Below are 19,365 nucleotides of genomic sequence, written 5' to 3'. Positions count from 1 at the left end.
GCACAATGTAAATTTGGGTCAGTTCTAGTTTGCATGTTCTTTTATGCAATGAAGGAATTCCCTTCATTTGGAAAAGTCAACTGGAGTCAGAACAAAACAATTATTGATCAAATAAATGATTTCATTGCACAAATAAGAGATAGCTTTGATGATCAAATGTCTATCTATTTTGATGATTTCAAGAATGCAATGAAGAAAATAATGAGGATACCAGTTTCACTGGTATGTAAATGACATATGCTTTCTGGTTGACATTGATTTTACTTACATCCAAGTAGTCCTTCCAAGAGCAAGATGGCTTAGACCATTGGGATATGAGCTTGATGTTGACCAAGCTTCTGTAGCCATCACAACATTCTTGCAAAGGAAATGGAAAAAATTGAAAAGGCATTTAGGACATATGACACTATCAAATCAAGAGTGGTTACTGAACTCAAGATAGCCACAGCAGTAAAGAAGAAGGAAAAGTTATTAAAGAAGATAAAGAAGAAATTTTGTGTTGTAGAAACAAGTGCAGCAGGTGAAGTAGAGGAGATTAGTGAAGGAGAAGAAGAAGGTGATGATGACAAAGATGAGGATGAGCCAGAACAAGGGCCACTTGAATTGACACAAGGCCAAGGTGAAGACAAAGATGAGAGTGTCGAGGAAGAAGAAGCCAAGGAAGAACCCATTAAAGGAAAAGTCATAAAAAGGAAGGCTAAGACACCTCCTACTCCTCAGCCAAAATCAAAGAAAGTTTCCATGCCAACACCCAAGAAGCCAAAAACTAGAGCTACAACAAGGGCCTCCACACAAAAAGCCAAAGAGGAAGCCACAAAGAAGAAACCAATCAAGAATGCATAGGAAGAGCCAAGGAAAAGAAGAAGATATATGGCTTAGCCTGATACTGATGAAGAAGATTAGTTTGAAAAAGTAAGTCATCCTCCTAAGTCTTCAGTTGATACATTATGTGAAAAGATTAGGAATGGAGACTTAAGTGAAAATAAAAAGATTGATTTCAATAAGTTCACCAAAGAGGAACAAAATAGAATAGAAGAATTAGTCTATGCATTAATGGCATAGTTCAAGTATACAACTCTTGAACTAGATGGACAATTGCCAAAGGAATTGTTTATAATTGTATAGGACAAATGGCATTTCTGTCTAATGATGGAAAAGGAGATGAGGGAATCAACCCTAGCAAGCATATTGCCTGATTTGACAAAGGAACAAATAATTAAAGCAGTCAAAAGTCATAACACTAGGTTTACACCTAAGTATAGGGCATTCTACATTCTCCAAAACAAAATTGAAGAAGTTGTACAGAAAACCACCAAATTGTGGAAGAATTTGTATAAGAAAATTGAAGATGTATTTGAAGAAGATTACAAAGAAGAGGCTACTGCTCAACCAGAAGAAAGAATAAAGAGGAGAGAAGAGAAGACAGAAGTCAAGGAAAAGGTTGAAGAGGAGGAAGATAAGGGTACTAATGAGCGAAAAAGTGTGCAAGACACACAACTTCCACCTCCTAGCCCACCTCACTCTACTACCACACCTGTAGAAATCATAAAGATTAAGGATGTTTTTGACACCTCAAGTCAAAAAATCAACCCATTAACTGCAGAGGATCTCACTAAGATCCTTGACCAAACAACTCTTCAAGCACAACTATGTACAAGTCCCATATTGGTCAGTGTAGATGATCTTCAAAAGTTAGTAGATAAACTCAAAGAAGCCAAGGTGTCACCACAAGAACCACCTCAAATCACTCAAACTACTAGACTTCCATTTCTACCACCTCCATCACCACCAAGAATAGCCATGCAAGCTCATTAGGAGCCGAGTGCAATAGCAGGAGAAGTCACAGGTATAATAGTATAGAGAGCAAGTACACCCCCAACAACAGTGACACAAGAAGAAGATAAGCAAGAAGAAGAGGATAAAGTAGAAACACAGGATAAGGAGGAGTCTACAATACAAACTTTGGTTGAATTGCCAAAAATAGGAACTCCTACCAAACTTGTCCAGTAGCTGAGTACTGACAAGTTGACCTTACAAGTTAGCACACCAAGCTTAAGTTCTACTAGGATAGCCAGGACCATTCATTATGGTATTCTTGAGCTTGATGAAGAAATCCAAATACCCTATTATGATTCAAGCACTCTAACTGAGGAAAAGATGAATGAAATACATAGTGCATTGGATAAGAGAAGGAGGCAAGAGGCATTGAGGAAAGAGTAAAAATACAAACAGGCAATGAATGAGATCAAAGATATATTCATGGATGCCTTCAACCTACAACCTCCAAATTCAAGCAGACCAATCCTTGAGAAACTATCTGATATAGTTGACCAAGTGAATAATGAAGACCATGATACAAATGTAAAACTCATGGAATGGTCAGAAAAGAATTTTGTAGGCAAGGTCAACCAAAAAATAGCTAATAACATTATTTTAGGATAGGTTGACCTAAGGTTGACCTAGCCAAGAAATTGGATAATGTAAAGATTGTATTAGGGAATATCTTTTCCCTTTATAGCAAATTGTGTGATTTTTCTAGGTTCACACAAGAAATTAATTAGAAAATTTTGAACCTTGAGAGAAACCTTAAGCTCTCCAACATGCAACTACCCTCAAATCCTACATAGAGTGAAAAGCAATTTGCTCAAACACTTCACACTCAAAGGGAATTAGCTACATTATCGGCAAAAGAGGCCACTATTAAAGAAAAGCTAATGCAAATACAAGCCTCTATCACTCCTCATTTGGAGATATTACATAAGGAGAAAATGTATGCAGAAATAGTCCTGAAGAAGGATCCAAATATTTCTACACATGAAGGACTTGTTAATCTAGCAGCAGTGCTTGCAATCCAACACAAGTCATTGGATATTGCATTGAATAACTAGGATGCAACTCTCAAAATTCTCCTTGAGTTAAATAAGACATTTTTGGCCAAGCATGGCATTACTTTTTAAAACCCTTTGACATAAGTATCAAAAAGGGGGAGATAATGTAGAAGATATATTAAGGGGATTGCTAACTTTTGAAATCATGTTCAGCTTGAAGTTGATTGATTAGCAATAAAGGAGTCAAGAGACATGCAAATTTTGGTAATCACATGAAGATAGTGTCATCAAATAGAGAACAAACAGGATCAGAAGGCAAGAACATGATAGAAATAGAGAACATCAGGCACAATGGCACAAGATATCAGAATTCATGACATAATAAGGCATAATCAACTCAGGGGGAGTCATAAGGTATATTGTTGTTCACAATATCTTCTTGATTTTGTAAGTGAAGAAAGGACACACAAGGATTGGATCATGAATGATCAGTAAGTGTTTTTGACACTCATGTCAAAGGGGAGATTGTTGATCAATAAGTAAGATTGACAAATGAGTGTCAACACTCTTAACCATCTTCACTATACATGTTGACTACACAATGGAAGCTGAGCTAGAATTTCTTTATGTGTCGAGTACAGATAGTGCTGAGAAAACTATAGTTGTTGCCAAGCACAACACATTACAGTATATGCCGAGCTATATAGAATTTAACATGTGCCGAGTGACTCGAATCCAATAGGAGCCGAGCAAAGAAGAAGTCAAATAGGTGTCGAGAAAAGCTGGAATTCAATAGGTTAAAAGTGACACAATAATCCTATACGAGCCGAGTAATTCAGGAATCAGTAGAAGCCAAGTAATGTAGAAACTATAGTAGATGTCGAGCAATCCAGAATAGATGGTGCCGAGCATCAGTATTACTTCATGTGCCGACCAATGCAGGATCAACATAAAAGTTTGTGCAATTGCAAGCCAAGATGAAAAATAGTTATGCATGACTCATTGATAGGATAAAAGGATAAGATCAAATCCTTACAATCACCTATGTGATCCTCATGCAACCAATCTAAAAATTGGAAACTGCATGCAGCCAATAGGTGAATTTCAAGGGTTTGAGTGGGAACATTTGAATCAAGGATGCATGGCAGACTACTAATCTTTATAAGGGAGTCTTGACACCATTGAACATAGAGAGGAAAAATGAATCGTCAGAAGAAGGAAAAGTAGAGCCTATTAAGGTCATTGCAGAACATTAGTGTCAAAGATTTAAAGGAAAGGATAGCATTTACACATCCAATTGACCATAATAGAACAAGGAACACAATCAGTAGATCAGATCTAGCAGATATCAGTTAATAGTAAGAGCAGAACAAGTACCTAAGATCAGCATCAAAGATTGCACTAAATCAGGTGTATTATTCTAATACTCTCTCACAATTGTATTAGGAACTTGGAAATCCCATGGACTTTGGTAGGTTTAACAACCTTATGTAAATCCTTTAATAGGGTGGCATTCTAAGTTGAATGTTCTTAAGTTCTCTAACAAGGCACACTCCTAACAGGGTGTAGAAATCCTTTAACAGGGTCACATTTAATAGTGTGTTGTAGCCTTTAACAGGGAAAACCATCAGAAGTGGTTGAAATCAATTGCTGCAGTAATTTTGTGGGTATCATCCCCACCCCAGTTTTACCTTCTTATTCCTGAAAGGTTTCAAGGTTACCAAAATTGCAAGTGCTATGTGGTGATGCATGTTTGTTTCTCATGATTGTTTAATGTTTATATGCATGCATGTTAATTTTAGTTATATTTTATTAAGGGTTTAAAAGTGGTTAAAAGGCCAGTACTTCTAATTCACCCCCCCCTCTCAGAAGCATTCTTCTTATTAAGACATTCCAATAGAACATTGTTTTGAGACAATTGCACTTGCACTATTTTATAAAGTACCATGGGGGGGTTAGTTGTTGCTACTCTTGTGCCCTCTGCCTTTGTCAAGTTTCCATGACATTAGCCCCATGATGTGTTTGCCACACATGTCTTTATAGGTTTTTGTATCTCTTTCACTCTCTTGTTGTTCTTGGTTCTTTTTGCAAAGGATTTTGTCCCACTTTTTCAATTTCCTATCACCTCACCCTGTCTGCATTAAGGGGGGGTTATTCTATTGTTTATAATGCTTTCTTGATTTGATGGTTTGATAAAGTGAGCTATGTATTTAGTATTTGATCCTATATACTAGGTGATTGTAGTGACTAGCTACCTATGCATTTCAGTGAGATGGATCACCTACCATATAGACATGGTTTGTGCCTTCTATTTTGCATAGAGGTTCTTTAGATCAACAATTTCTTTCTGATGAAAAAGTTTGTGGCTTCTTCATACTTTAGTGATGCTCTTTGTGATCTTCTCTTTGTTCCTATTTTCTAGGACATTCCTCTAGTTGGAGGCTTCTTCAGTCCTTCATTAGATTTTTAGTTATCTCTTTCTGGAGAGGGGTTTTTCCCACTGGGTTTTCTCCTTTTTCTCTAATTTATAGAGATTGCATTGCATTGTACTTGGGTACCTAACATGGCCTTGTTGCTAGAATCTATTCTGCATTTCATCTTAGCTATTGTGAGCTTAAGTGCATTCCCTTAAGTTGCACTTAAGGGGGGGTGTTAGAGTAAATAATTATTATTTATGCTTTTACTTAAGTTTGCTTAGGTTAAATGCATTATTTAATATTAATCATCTAGGAGTTGTTGACAGCATGGGAGTTTGTTCCTATCTAAGTCATACTTATCATCTCACCTTGATCGAGGATATTCCACCTTTTGTGGACATATGCTTAGTTGGCATAATTATCTCTTAGTGCTTTCTAGCTTGTTCTAAAAGCTTCCTAGAGGCCTTTAGATTCAGGCTCTCCTATTGTATTTTCATATCATATCAGAACATATTATATAGCAATTCATTTTTTAGTGTTGCAATATTTTTTTCTCTTAGTCTGCTTGAGTTTATCCAAGCCCTACCTCTCCTTTGATTTCTCTTCAGCAGGTTATTTGCATGCAAGTGGTCTTAATGAGCTATGAAGTTGGGTTTATCAACTTGTACAATCACATTGTTTAGGCCTAAACCAACCTGTCTTAGTTTTAAGATATATGAATTTTTTGGATTTGACATCCGTTTCTCGCCTAATGCCAAAAGTTGAAGTGTTGCTAAGTTCAAATGATCAAGGTTGTGTATATTTCAAACCATTGATCCTTAGTCTAAATCAGCTACTTCATTAGCTTTGGTTAGACAGGTTTGGGCTAGGGTCAACCTTTTTTCACCCACAATGTCCCTCGACCACTATCGACCATGCTAAGCAAAAGTACCCCTAAGTGTCTCTAAATACTACCAGGTTGTGATATTTGAGTGATAAAATATTTGAGATTGTACAAGGTATCGACAAACCATTAGTTGCTATAGGATCTTGTTGCATAGGCCCACAACAACCTCTCTTATTTTTAAGATATTCAACTTTATTTGGATTTGGCATCCCTTTCTTTCCTAATGCCAAAAGTTGTAGTATTGCTCAATTCAAATAAGCAAGGTTGTTTATATTTCAAATCGTTGGTCCTAGGATAAAATCATTTTCTTTGTGTACTCCACTTGGCTAGGTTTAGAATAGGGCCAAACTCATTTCAGCCACAATATCCCTTGGATGCTATCGACCACACTGAATGGAAGTATCCCTAAGGGTCTCTTAGCACCATCAGATTGTGATCTTTGAGTGGGCATATCTCTGAGCTTGTACAATGTATTGACAAACTCATAGGTGTTATATGATTACATTATCTAGGCCTACAACTATCTATCTCAATTTTAAGAGATTCAACTTTGTTTGGATTTGACATTCCTTTCTTGCCTAATGCAAAAAGTTGCAGTGTTGCTAAGTTAAAATGAGCAAGGTTGTGTACATTTCAAACTATTGGTCCTAAGATCAAATCGTCTACTTCGTTAACTTTGATTGGCCAATTTTAGTCTAGGGCCAACCTCATTTCATCCACAACGTCCCTCAAATGCTATTGATCATAGTGAAAGAAAGTGTTTCTAAGGGTCTCTAAGTACCATCGAGCTACAATCTTTGAGAAAACATATCTTTGAGCTCATGTGAGGTATTGAAAAACTCTCAAATACTACAGGATCACATTGTTTAAGCCTACCACAACCTATCTCAAGTTTAAGAGATTCAACTTTGTTTAGATTTTCATCGCTTTCTTGCCTAATGTCAAGAGTTAAAATGTTTCTTAGTTCAAATGAGTAGGGTTTTATAAATTTCAAAATGTTGGTCCTAGGATTGAAATGTCTACTCTGTTAGCTTTGATTGGCTAGGTTTAGGCTAGAGCCAACCTGATTTTGTCCACAATATCTCTTAGAAAGTATCAACCACACTAAACAAAAGCATCCCTAAGGGTCTCTAAGCACTTTAGGGCTGCGATCTTTGACACAAATATTAAAATCATGACATATTTTTTCTATTCATATCTTATTACATCAAAATAAGTGACATATGAGTTTGATTACATATTATAATAAATTTGAAAAAAAAAAAAAAAAAAATTTATAAAATAATGAACTTTCATGTGTTTGATTAATTGCAAGAAAGTAAGATGAAATACAAGTTTATATGTACACACTGAAAAAGTTGGATTGAAATTCAAACTTAATGTATACCAAAACAAATAATATATTGTGCCATATCAATCATATAGTTACGAAAATATGTTATGTCTCATCAGTAGAATACAAAAGTCAATATATATACAAATGTCAAATGTGTACAATAGAAATGTCAAATATGCACAATATAAATCTCAAATATATGCAGTACAAAAGTTGAATATATTTTAATGTCATGTAATAACTACAACTATATATGTATATCTCTATCAATATCTATGACTATGATGGATCATTAGAACTGAGCCTCTTTGATGTAGTTTATGGCTGGCTAGGTGTCTGCAAAAGAAAAATTAAAATGCTATATCATTAACTTATCCATAAGTAATATGAAAATAAATAAAAATTGGGTTCTAAATGATGGATAGTTGAGATGTTGATTACCTTATCTCTTTGTCCCACACTCGGACTAAATGATAACAGTAATGGATTCCTTTGTGGATGGGTAAGAATCCTAACAAAATAACAATGCAGAGTTGTTGAAAATATATTGATACAAGTATGATAAACATGTTTCAATCATTTTTTTGTCATTGATTTCAAACTTGCTAGTTGATGGTAAGATAATTGCTTATATGATTTAAGTACTTTCATTTGCTTGATTAATGAAGAGTATTTGATCAAATGAGGTAACAATAAAACCTAGAGGAAAGGTCGAGTTATGATATGATAAAGGAGTACAAGGATCAATTAAGACAATAATATTATAGTGGATTGATAATCTACTTAAGGTTGCAAAGGTTGCTTACACTGAGTAAGTTTAGAAGAACAAGTTAAACAAAGTTTGTCTGCCAAGCTTGAGTGAGTGGACAGTAGGTGTTGAGAAAAGTTCGTGCAAGTTGAGAATAAAATTAGTTGGAGTTGAGAAAAGTCAATTTTAGTGTAAGCTGAGTGAAATAGTGTAAATTGAGTAAAGTTTAGTTTATGCCAAGCACTAGTAAACTTTAGTTCATGACAAGTGTTTTGACAGTGGATGCCGAGCAATGTAGTATGTGATAAGCATTAGAAGCTAGTTAATTTTAAGTGTCAGCATTATAAGAAAGATCAAGAATTTGATGAATTTGAGTTGACAAGTTTGATTTCTTGGATTGTATGAACTATTTGGAAGATAAGATTGATGAGTTGGTGGCACAGAATTCAAGATGAACCATTTTAAGGTGAATTAGAGGAGTAGATTCATTGAATCTACCTAATCTAACCTAACCCTAAAATGGAAAATGGAGGATGAATGACAAAATATCTAAATTCTTTATTTATAGAGATGGCTGGTCAAAAGCAAGGGTTGTCATGTGCGAGACCCTAACGAAGACAAGGAGTCTAGGGAAATTGCTTCATTGTGTGACATAAGAAAAGAGATTGCATTGGCAAGAAAAGCAAGAAGGCTTAAGGGTATGGATGCTTGAAGGGTGAACAAGCTATTAGAGTTGAAGAGTGAAAGCTAAGTAGAATGAAGGATTGAAACAAAGATTTGTAATCTGCAAATGAAGTTGTAAGTTTTTGTCAGATCAAGCCTTACTATTACTCTCTAATCATTGTATTAATCTACAGTAAATCCTTTGGATTAAAGTTGACCTAGCAATCATTTGTAAATACTTTAACTAGGTGACATTCCAAGTGAATGATCTAAAGTTCTGTAACAAGGCTCACTCCTAATAGGGTGATTGAAATCCTTTAACTGGGTCACATTTAATAGTGTGCATTGTAACCTTTAATATGGTTGGCCTTTCACAGGGCATCACTTTAGAAGAATGAGAATGAGTAGCATGTTACTAACAGTTTTTTCCAAATTAAGTTTCCATTTTAAATCATTATGTCAAATGTGTTATTGAATCTGTTATGTTTTATGACTACATTTTCGCAAATTGATTTAACAGTAACTTACAAGTTTAAGCGATTGCATAGTTTAATGGATGCATTCATAATGAAATTTTTTTATGGATATGGGTTCACTAAGCTATGAAATTTTTTAATTATACATCTAGACCTTGGATAACTGATTCAACCCCACTCTTTGTTATTCTAAAGAATTCCAAAAATTATTATCAGAGCTATCTTCTTAAGAGGACTAGTTTGAAGGTACTAGGAGCATAAAGATCAAGATGTCAAAAAGAGAAGTACCCAAGCTTAATAGAGATAAATTTCCTGCATGGAAATGTCTGATGAAGCTACACCTAGGAGGTCTTGGAGATAATGTACAATCTACCATTTTTGTTGAGCCCGTTGATCCAGTTGGAGCCCTAACTATTGAATTTCTAAGAAAGAAGAAAGAACACAACCAAGAATGTTGGAGATTTCCTTTTCCCTAAGCTATATCGAGTTTCATGATATCAAGGATTGTGACAATGCAAAGAATATGTGGGATTCTCTACACACAATGTATGGAGGTGATAAGAATGTTCTAAGAGCCAAAGTTGAAAGTTACAAAGGTAAGTTTGATGATATGAGAATGCAAGAAGGTGAGAATATTTCTCTATGATAAAATATGTTGTTAATGCAATACGAGGAGCTATTGGTACAATAGATGATGATACTGTACTAAGAAATTTTTTGAAAACACTACTACCTATATATGCTATTAGAGTTTTTGCAATACAAGAACTAAGATGTATACCAGGGAATAATCTAAGTCTTGAAGGTCTGGTTGGTAGGCTCACTACTTTTGAGCTATCTAACTTTGATAATTATAGAACTAAAAATATGGAATGTACTTTCAAAACTAAGCTTTTAATGAAGGAACTTGATGAGAAGAAGGAAAAGAAAAAGACAAAATATGTGTCCAGTGATAGTGATATAGATGAGGAAGATGTAGATCAACTTGAAGAACTATTAGGAAGGAGATTTTGTAGAGGTAAAGGAAAGTTTAAAGATAAGTTACCTATCATGTGTTTCAATTGTAATGAGGTTGGTCATATTGTTGCTAGATGTCTAGAGAAGAAGAATTATAGAGGTGGTGACATGTACAAAAATAGAAGAGATGAAGACAACAAAGACTACAAAGACAAAGATAATAAGTCTTGCTACATTTTTAAAGAAGAAACAAAAGATGGATCTAAAGATTATGATGATGAAGTTGTGTATGTTGCAATAAAGATGAGTCTGATGAGGATGAGGCAACTACTCTAGTGTCCTTTGTGAATAAGAATGATAGATGGATCATTGATAGTGGGTATTCACATCACATGATTGGAGATAAAAGTGAGTTCATTACCTTGAATTATTATGATGGAAATAGTGTAAGGTTTGATAATTATGCACTATGTCTAATAAAAGAAAAAGGTTCTATCAAGTTCACAAAATATATTTTATGTGACAATGCTTATTATGTTGAAGGACTTAATTATGAATTTTTGAGAGTGTCACAACTAAATAATTTGGGTTGTAAGGTTGAGTTTGGGAAAAAAAGTGCTAAGATATATGATATTGGTAGAAAACTGATTGGAAAAGGTGATCAAACTAGAGGTAATCTATTCTACCTTGATATAGAGGATGCTACTTGTTTAGCTGTAGAATTTGATGATATGCAGCTATGGCACAAGAAGTTATGTCATGTTAATTTTGATAACTTGGTTAGTATCAGTAACATACAAAGAGTTAGAGGTTTTCCTAAGTTGAAAAAGCTTGACAATATAATTTGTAAACAATGTCACTTCAGCAAAATGACAATGTCAAGTTTTAAGAGTAAGACTCATACCTCTAAAAGAATATTAGAGATTTCTCATACTAACTTGTGTGGACCAACTAAAATGCAAAGTTACAAAGGAGATAAGTACATTATGCTGCTTGTTGATGATTATTCTAGAATGATGATAGTTATATTTCTAAAACTTAAATTTGATGCTTTCCAAATGTTTAAGTGGTACTTAGCAAGATTTGAGAAGGAAAAAGGTAAAAGTATGAAATGGTTGAGATTTGATAGAAGAGGAGAATTTACATCAAATGAGTTTGAGATATTTTGTAATGATAGAGGAATCAAAAGATAGACATTTTCTCCTAGAACCCCTCCATAAAATGGAATTGTTGAAAGGAGGAACATGTCTATAATGGACTATGCTAGGACACTCATGATGGAGAAAAATGTTGCTTTGAAATACTAGAAAGAAGCTATTAGTATAGCTATCTATACCTTGAACCATGTACAAGTCAAGAAAGGTACTCATTCAACACCTTTTGAACTATGGTATGGATACTCACCCAATGTAAAATATTTTAAGGTATTTGGAAGAAAGTGTTATATTCTCAAAGATTTTAGAAATGGTAAACTAGATACAAAAAATAAAGAAGGTATATTTCTTGGTTATTCCACAAGAAGTAAAGCTTATAAGCATTTAAATACTAGCATTAACAAAGTTGTGAAAAGTGCAAATGTGAAATTGTATGAATATACATAAGTATATGAGGCTGAACCTATGAAGGAACCAGAAGAATACAAATAATTTTCATACTTTTATGAAGGTATGCTCACTAAAGAAGATGTTGTAAATCAAGTTCCAAACCAACAACAAGTTTTAGTGGCTACCAAGTCACATACACTGAATGTCAAGTTGCATTGAAGAACTAAGCTACATTTAGGTGTTGTGTTACAAAATGAAGTTGATGCACATTCTAATTCTGACATTAGTGTACATGAAAGAGATGTTGAACTACCTAAAAGAGAGGTACATAGTGATTTAGAAGTTGAGAGACCAAATGAAGAAGCTAGAGCTGAACCAAGATTGTCTAAGTATGCCAAGAGATATCATCTTCCTACAAAAATCATTGGTGATAAAGATGCTAGACCAATTACAAGGAAAAATTTGAGAAATGATACATGTTTTGGGAGTATGCAAGAACCTAAAATAGTGAAAGATGCCTTAGAAGATGTGGACTAGAGTAAATTCATAGAAGAAGAGATTGAACAAATTGAGAAAAATAAGACATGGACTCTATTTCCAAGACTAAAAGACAAAAATGTGATTGGTCTTCCTGAAATATAGTAATCTCCCTCTTTCATAATAATCTCTCCCTCTTACAAAAGCTCTCATTTTCTTGAAAATTTCAAAAATATATGACAGTATACTCTCCCTCTTTGACAACAAATGCCAAAGACAACACAAATCAAATGAATAGCATTGTACCTAATGTGTTGATTCATATGCAATGTCTTCATTACTTTGTTGCATCAACTGATAGATCTTCACTTTTGTTCCTATTGATGCATCACTAAAATTGTATTCTAGTGAGCTTCAGATAGGGGAACGATCCCTAACTTACCTCTTAGATACAAGAATGCATCCTTAGGTAAAGGCTTTGTGAATATGTTAGTAATTTGTTCCTTTGTATGGACATATTCCAATCTGATTTCCTTTTCTTGTACTGATTCTCTAACAAAGTGATACTTTCTAGAAATATGCTTGGTTTTGAATGCATCATTGGATTCTTAGATATGTTAATTGCACTTGTGTTGTCACAAAACATAACAACAGGTTCTTTGATTTCTTGCTTCATACCTTCCAATAGTTGTTTGAACCATACAATGTTTGAGCAATTTACTACTGCTGCAACATATTCAACCTCTACTGTGGACTGGGATGTACAGTTCTACTTTTTACTTGTCCAAGAAACCAACCTCTTTCCAAGAAAGAAATCTCCTCCACTTGTACTTTTTATGTCATCAACATTCCCTACCCAATTTGCATTAGTGAATACTTTTAAATCTATATTTCCTCCAAGTTTATACCATAATCCATAATCTTCAGTTTCTTTTAATTATCTCATAATCCTTTTGATTGCCATCATGTAATTTTCTTTTAGTTTTGTTCAAAATCTTGCTAGAATTCCTACTGCTTTCTTCTTCAGTTCTTTCTGCAAACTCATCAACTTTCACATGTGCACTTTCTATGACTTTGTGAGTAGACAAATTCAAACATCTTTATGCTTTACTTTTGCAAGAATATCCCATTAATATTCCTTCATCACCCTTTACATCAAATTTACCTTTTCTAGATTCTTTCAAAATGTAACATTTGCTTCCAAATACTTTTAGGTAACTTACATTAGGTTTGTAGCCATACCATAACTCATAAGGGGTTTTGAATGAGTCATTTTTTAGTTGTACTTGGTTCAAGCTATGAACTGCAGTGCTAATGGCTTCCTTCCAATATTTGATAGCAATGCTCTTCTCAATCATTAAGGTTCTTGCACAGTCCATGATAGATTTGTTCCTTCTTTCTGCTATTCCATTTTGTTCAGGAGTTCCAAGTGTTGAAACATGTCTTTTGATTCCCTTTTCAATGCAAAAGTAATTGAACTCATGTGAAATAAATTCACCACCTCTATTAGACCTCAAACATTTCAGTCTTTTGCCTATTTCCTTTTCTACTTTGGCCAAATACCATTTGAACTTTTCAAATGCTTATGATTTCTCTCTTAGGTACATGAGAGTCATCATTCTTGAATAATCATCAACAAAAAGAATGAAAAAAATTTCACCGGTATAACTTTCAATACCAATAGGTCTACCCAAATTAGTATGCACAATTTCTAGAATTTATTCAGACTGGTAGTTCTTTCTTTTAAAACTAGTCTTTCCCATTTTGCCAATTTGACAATTCTTGCATAGACCAACTTCAGGTTTCTTTATGTTAGAAATGCCTTTTACTTTCTTGAATTTACTTATTTTTACCAAGTTGTCAAAGTTTACATGACATAACCTCCTATGCCATAGCCAACTTTCTTCAACTTGAGCAATAAAACATGAACATTCACTAAGTTCAAGATAAAACAAGTTACCTTTGTTTGAGTGACTGATCCAATCAGCTTACCTTTGCCATCCAACAGTCTTGCTTTTTCATGCATGAATTATACTTTAAATCCATTATTGAGTAGTTGTTCCACACTCAATAGATTGTGCTTTAGTTCTTCTACACAATATGCATTATCACACACAAGTTCCCTGGTCAATGAGATTCTTCCTTTTCCTTTTATAAAACAAGGTTCATTGTTACCAAATCTTACACTACCATCATCATAGTTTTCAAAATTTTCAAACTTATTTTTATCACCAGTCATGTGATCAGAACAACCACTATCTATATAATCCATGTATCATTTCTTCTCATATGAGAAATGAGTGCCATTTCTTCATCATTATTAGACTCATCTTTTACAACAATGTACACAATTTCACCTTCTTCTTCATCATCAAAATCATTAGAATCTTTAGCTATGAAACATGCTTTCTTACCTTTATTCTTAAATGATTTGAATTCTTTCTTGCCATTGCACTTGTGACCTTTCTTCTCATCCTTGTTCTACTTATTTGGGTAGCTAGCAACAATATGTCCAATTTCTTCACAAGAAAAATAGATTAGAGGAACCTTACCTTTGTATTTCCCTTTGCCTCTTGAATATTTCCTTGCTAGCAGAGCTTCAACCACCTCAATATCATTTTCTAAACTCTGTTTTGATTCTTCATCACTATCTGACTAAGGATCCTTTATCTTCTTGCCTTTTTCTTTGTGTGAAAGCTTGGCTTCAAATGCTAATTCAATGTTCTTGGCAGCTGGAACATAATTATCATAGTTTTCTAGCTCAAATGTAGTCAATCTTCTAACTATGGCCTCTTAATTTATCTTATGATTTGCTTCATATCTTCTTTCTTGAATTGTAGAGACTCTAATTGCATAAATAGGAAGTAGAGTTCTAAGAACTTTAATTATAATTGTCTCCTCCTTGATATCTCCTCTAGATGCTTTGATTGCACTAACACATGCTTTAACTCTTTCAATATATTTTGCAATGTTTTCATCCTCTCTCATCTTCATTTGATCAAATTGTGCTCTCAAACTTTCTGCTTTGGCTCTTCTCACATTATCATCTCCTCCATAGATCTCTTTTAGCTTGTTCCACATTTCAAAGGTAGTTTTGCAATCCTTGATGTCATCAAATTCTTCATAACTTAGAGCAAATGCTATATCTATCATCATGTTTTTGTGAGTCTTCTTTTCAGCAATATCATTGACAGATAATGTACCAGCAGGCTCTGCATATTTTTTATCAAGGTACTTCATTATTGAATCACCAATAGAAGCCAGATCAAGTCTCATCAATCCTTACCATGCTGAGAAGTTGTCCCTATTAAGTCTTGGAATTTCCCTCTTGTAAGACATCCTAATCTTTAGCTTAGATCCTTGAAATCATTTCTTAAAAGAACCAAGAACTATGATACTAATTTTTGGGATTATAGATGGAGTAATTGAGGGGGGAGGATCAGTTACTACAAAATAAATCCACAGATCCCTTAGATGTCTTAAATAACTAGTTACTATTGATACTTGGTAAACACTATAAAAAAAATGTTGTAACTTGGTAAATTAACTTGTTACTAGTCTTCAAGTATTTATGCATGTAAAAGTAAATAAAATGAACATGAGAGATACTATATTTAATGTGGAAACCCAATATGGGAAAAACCACCGAGTAACTAGCTACCAATTTTCATTCTTCTGAAGTGAGCTTTGTTAGGAGCCAACCTTGTTAAAGGTTACAATACACACTATTAGGTGTGAGCCTGTTAGAGGATTTAATCACCCTGTTAGGAGTGGCCTTGATAAGGGTCTTTAGAACAATTCAACTGAACTGTCACCTTGTTAGACGATTTACAAAAATGGTTGTTAAACCAACTCTATTAAGAGATTTTGAAATCACTACTACAATGGTTAGAAAGTAACAATAAATTGATCTGAATAAGATGCAACTAAATTTGCTGATTATAGATCTCTATTCTGCACTATTAGATCCTTTTCGATCAAATATATTTTTGCTCCTCAATGATCTCTGATCATCCTTCAAAATTTGCTTTCACAATAATCAGTCTTCATTCTCATTCATATTACATCAAATCCATCACTTACACTTAGAATTTGCAACTTGACTTCTTATTTATACCATTTAGACTATCAAGTCAGCTCATTCATAAGTTACATTTACCAACAAACCATACATCAATCGGCTACAAATATTACTTTAAACAAATAAAATTTATTTCACAAAATAATGAAATCCTTCACTGGTTGACCCTGCTCGACAAATACTACTTCTAGAAATAATTTTTGGAGTTAACCATCTTAACTCAGTTAACATTGCAACATCTACAAAATCCTTTGGCTGTCGAGTTAACTCAATAAGAACTAAATTTCCTTCACTGTCCATGAAAGCTTGGTTAGAACTATTTTCTGCACTATTTTCTCTTGATGACTGATTTTTCTCGATAGCAACTAAATTTCCTTTCCTAAACTTGAAAGCTCAGTAGCAACTGAATACACAAGGTAAAGCCTGAGAACGCTCAATAGACACTGTAATTTCCTTTCCTTCTGAGGTTGATAGACTCTATCTTTTGCCTTGTTGACCAACTAAGCTCGGTAGACTTTGTCTGATGACTAATATGACATTTGTGTAATATCAAAGACAACACACAATTGAATAATTGTATCCAACACTTATCATCAACCCCCAAACATATATCACCTAGGGCTTTCCTATCCATTACTACCCAAGTTGAAATGTCACTTGTTGATACTTTATCACCTGCTAGTTTAGGAAGAGTACCATTTACATATTGTGAAACTCCATTATGCATTAAGTGATACCACATTTTGATGGACCATGTAGCATAGGTATGAGGAGTTAATTTTGGAAACTTAAAATTTCTCATAATGCAAAAAAATGAAAGAAAAGTGTAGCAAAGAGAGAACACAACACCAAGAACACCCCATCTTTTCACTAAATCAAGAAACCCCCCCAAAATAGATTTTTTTTGGAACTTTATTAGTAGTGTGATTACAATGGGCCACTTACCAATTTTGGCCTTCATGGACTTCTAATTTTGCTTGTTACAATCTCTTAATGGATTACAAATCTAGAACTTTACAATGTGCTACAATTTTGAAGCATTACAAAGTAAAGAAAAGCCCTATTGCTGAAAGTGACACTTTTTTATACAACCCTACAATTTGACTATAGATCTAGAAAGTACACTAAAAATAATGCACTTTTAGAAAAAATAGAACCTATTTTTGACTCTAGATGTGCCCATACGGAGTGTTTGAAGTTGCAAAATGTAGTGTTATGCAGATACAGTTTCCAAAAATGTAATTTTTGAACAATCCATGCACCAAAACTTAAAAAAAGATACACCACTAAAAACTTTAGAAAATTCTACCCAATTTCAAAAAAAATTAAACTTGATTTTGAGTCTGAATGACTAAGATATGGCCTCCCAAAGTTGGATTGCAAAATCCAAAATCAATTTGGAGAAGGGTTGCATCAGTAAAAGATAGGGTTAAATTTGATGACCATATGACCATTGTAGTAGTTCAAATTTGGCCAGAAATGACAATCAAACAATTGTCAAATTTAGGCTAGTGAAAAGATGATTTCAATGTACCCCAGGCCTATGATGGTGTCAGCCATATGAACAATGATGTTAGAGTACAAAACTGTACGACCGTATTATACAGATTGTATGGATAGGTGGTAAAAAAATGATGTGCCACCATTTAAGCAATGACTAGGAAGAGCTGACTTGGCGGTGACTAGTAGATGAGGTGGTAGGTCTGCAGGCTGTACTATCAAGCCACGTGTCACAAAATTATTTGAGCACTGTGTGCTCAGTAGGCAATGACAGCTGGGCAGGTGGGGTCTATGTCAATCCTCATGTTTGGCTTAGGTTTCACCGCATAGCACGGGGTTGGTAAAACCCTATCACTATGTACAATTTGTGGTACTAATAGAGAATAAAGTGGGAGCTAGAGCAGTGTAATAGCAACAAAATATACTGTCACGACACCAGAAACCTTAATATTCCGCCAAGAAAAAACTATAAAAAATTTGAGAGATTTTAATGCGATCACCAGAGGTGGTAAGTGTAATGAGCGTTAGAGACTTTATAACGATGCCAGAAAATGTGCGTCGCACTGTTGCTAGGATGTCTGAGATATGTCAGAAGTATGGGTTTTAATCCCACATTGGTTGGGATTAAAATTCCAATGCACTTTAAAAGATAGACGCTGCAAACACCAAAATAAATGGCTGGTTGGAGTTACAACCTTGGCTGGTGGGAAAGTTGGCCAGGCCGATGGTAGGATTACGTGTCTAGAAAATTATTGTACGGCCACTGCAATTTGATGAAGAGCCCATAGAATAATATTTGATAGTATAATATCATATAGATGCCCTAAGATTAAAAAATAAATTTCTCCAAATTGAAAAGCTGGGATTTGACAACCTAGTTTTGCAAAAAAAAAATCTCTACTTGAATGCCCATTTGGGCAAAAAATTCAAAAAATAATTCTGAAAAATACAGAATACCCAACTAGGCAAAAAATTTGAAAAAATAATTCAGAAAAATAGAGAGAAATAATTAAATTAGATCTAAAAATAAATGCACAGATTAATTAAAATGACCATAACCAATTGCAACTTGGTGCTTTTGGGTGCCGATTTGCAAAAAAAAATTTGCCTCATGATCAATGTTAGCCTAGCATAGGTAAATTTATAGTCAATCTTCACCAAATCGATGTTCCAAACACAACAGTGAGGTTGGATTTGGCTCTAGACACTCCCAATTTTTGTGGATTCTCTAGTTTCAGGTTGAAGTGTTAAAGCATGAATGGTCTCAATATCTATGTGATGAGAATCTCCCCGAGAACTTTGATACCATGTAAGAATTTGACTTAGACTAGAATTCACCCAAGACCAAGGAACTCAAACACAAGAACAACAGTAGACCAATAAAGAGAGTATGATCAAAATGATAATATATTCATTCAATATGCCATATATGCCATTACAAGCATATCAGCC

The sequence above is a fragment of the Cupressus sempervirens genome, chromosome 2, assembly GCF_028749045.1.
Source record: "Cupressus sempervirens isolate cs-2001-9-10 chromosome 2, ASM2874904v1, whole genome shotgun sequence".
NCBI classification, from domain to species: Eukaryota; Viridiplantae; Streptophyta; class Pinopsida; order Cupressales; family Cupressaceae; genus Cupressus; species Cupressus sempervirens.
The sequence above is the reverse complement of the archived record's forward strand: the minus strand, read 5'-3'. Positions refer to the sequence as shown.